This window comes from Aethalodelphis obliquidens, unplaced genomic scaffold (genome assembly GCF_003676395.1).
Source record: "Aethalodelphis obliquidens isolate GAN/ISIS:26980383/991018 unplaced genomic scaffold, ASM367639v1 scaffold2, whole genome shotgun sequence".
NCBI classification, from domain to species: Eukaryota; Metazoa; Chordata; class Mammalia; order Artiodactyla; family Delphinidae; genus Aethalodelphis; species Aethalodelphis obliquidens.
The window spans coordinates 7,355,489-7,357,918 of NW_020837946.1; positions in this window are offsets into that span (position 1 = coordinate 7,355,489).

Here is a 2,430-nt window from a genome sequence, read left to right on the forward strand (position 1 = left end):
TGGTCCCAAGTGTGAATGAGACTGGTGGCTTCAGGCTTTGGAAGGGTATGAAGGGTGTGATGGGTACGACGCTGCCAGCTGTACCTTGCTATCACCCGTGTCCGGCAGGCAGGACCAGCTACACAGTTTGCTGGGGTCCCAGTGCAAAATGAAAACGTAGGGCCCCTTGTTCAGCAATGGTTAAGAATTTCAAGATGGTGGCATGTGGAACATTAAACCAAGTGTGAGGCCTTGCTGAGCTTGGGGCCCTGTACCCAGGGACACTGCCCTGAGGGACCCTTCCATCAGCTGGCAGGTTGGACCCCTGGCACTGCTCGTTCTCGGTGAAAAGGAGCTACGGTAGCCTTAGGGTCTCGACTCTGGTTCTCCCTGGCCCAGGCGGATCAGGAGCAGATGCCCGTCCCTATCCCAACCCTGAGGAACGGAAGGTGAGGGGAGACCCCTCGTCACCCTCCCACCCCCACTAGAGCCCCTGGAGCTCCTCCCAGGCTCGGGGAGGGGGAGAAGGAATTTTATCAAGCCAGAGCCTGGAGTTTCAACAGACAACGCCCAGGAGAAGGCTCAAACCTGGGGGGTGGAGAGTGCTCAGAATCTGGCCCCATGTTGGGAAGAGCGCTGCCCCTTGCAGTGGGAAAGTGACCTCTGCCTGGCACAGTCGAGGGCAGTGCCTGGAAAACTTAACCTGTTTCAAGTCTACGTCCTGCTGTGTTGAGATTCCCCAGTAAGCTGGTGAGAGCCATCTGCAGTTGTGAGCTCGGTCCTTTGATGTCTGTCTGCTGCAGGGAGCTAGGGCTTTCCATCTCATCCCGGTGGTCTCCCCAGCACCTGGAACAGAGCCTGACACACTGTATTTGCCGAACAAATGAAGAAATGATTACTGGCCCCTGTTCTTGGTCCAGGGACTGGCACATTCAACTTCCATCTGTCCAAAGCAGTCCTGGGTCCCTGGGTACCCCTCCTCCCCTGTCATCAGCCCCCTTTCCACGTAAGGGGTGGGGCCCGGACTGTGGCCCATTCTCCATCAGGCGCACATTCACTCTGCCCATTCCCATCCCTCTCCCGTGGAGTGTGGGTCAGGGGCAGCAAAGCGCGGTCAGGAGCTGGTAGGAACCAGCACCTCACACAGATATCAGTTATCTCTGAACTCAGACAGAAGCGGCTCGGGGGGGCCACCCGGCCAGCAGGCGGCAGAGCTGGGTTCTCCCCCTCTCCTGCTGCTACTCTGCTCTTTCCTCTTTGCCTCCTTGTTTTTTCTGGGACTGGGGGCAGGATAACGGTGCAGGCTGTGGGAGGGATGCAGAAGGGATTCAAGGCTCTGTAGGTGACATCTGCAGCTCCTGCTTTCTCAGCCTCCCCTCCAGGCCCCAGTCTCCAGCCTGGGAGGGGAGCCGGCCTTGTCTGCTGACCCTTCTGCCCTGAGTGCCCTCTGAGGCCACAGCTGCTCCACGTCACCCCTCCCGCAGGCAGGGGCAAAGTCTCAGCCCCAACCTCCCACTTCAAGATGAGGGAGGGAGAGAACCTTGGACCTTTTTGTCGATATCTCTGGAAACCCCCAGCAGGCTCTTGATGTGGGCCAGCCCCGCAGTCTCCCTGCTGGCACGGAGCCCTCTCTTGTATTCAGAGGAAGATGTACGGGGGCCCTGGACCTCTGGAAATGGTGAGGAGAGACCCGGGCACTTGCCACCCCGGGGCAGAAGCTGCCTCTTCAGGTCTCTACACTTATCCTCTGGGGGAGGATTTTCCGCTACCTCCCCCATCAGGGTCCTCCGTGCCATGGTTGTGCTCGCCCCTCCCCCACCCTAACCACCCTGACCTCCTGGACCATGCCTGGACCAGGGGAGTGGACAAAAGGGCAGCCAGAGGGGGACTAACCCAAGAGCTGACCGGGCCACCTTTGAGAGCAGTGTCCCAGGACATGACGGTGGGATCCGCAGCTATGCCTGCCACCTCTGCTGGCCAAAAGTGGCTGGCCAGGCAACAGAAGCGGCCACGAGCTGGCTTCTGACTCATTGGAATGTGAGGAGAGGTTGAAGTCGGGCTCTCCTTGGGATGACAGGCTGCTCCGACCATGATTCTGGTCTCAGGCCTGTGGTTCTGACTGTACCTCTGGGTGACTTTGTTGTTGTTGTTGTTGTTGTTGTTTTTCCGGTACGGGGGCCTCTCACTGCTGTGGCCTCTCCCGTTGCGGAGCACAGGTTCCGGACGCGCAGGCTCAGCGGCCATGGCTCACGGGCCCAGCCGCTCCGCGGCATGTGGGATCTTCCCGGACCGGGGCTCGAACCCGCGTCCCCTGCATCTGCAGGCGGACTCTCAACCACTGCGCCACCAGGGAAGCCCCTCTCTGGGTGACTTTGGATGAGGCACTTTCCTGTCGCGAGCTGGATTGTGTCCCCCAAAAGATGTGTTGATGTCCTAGCCTCCGGTACCACA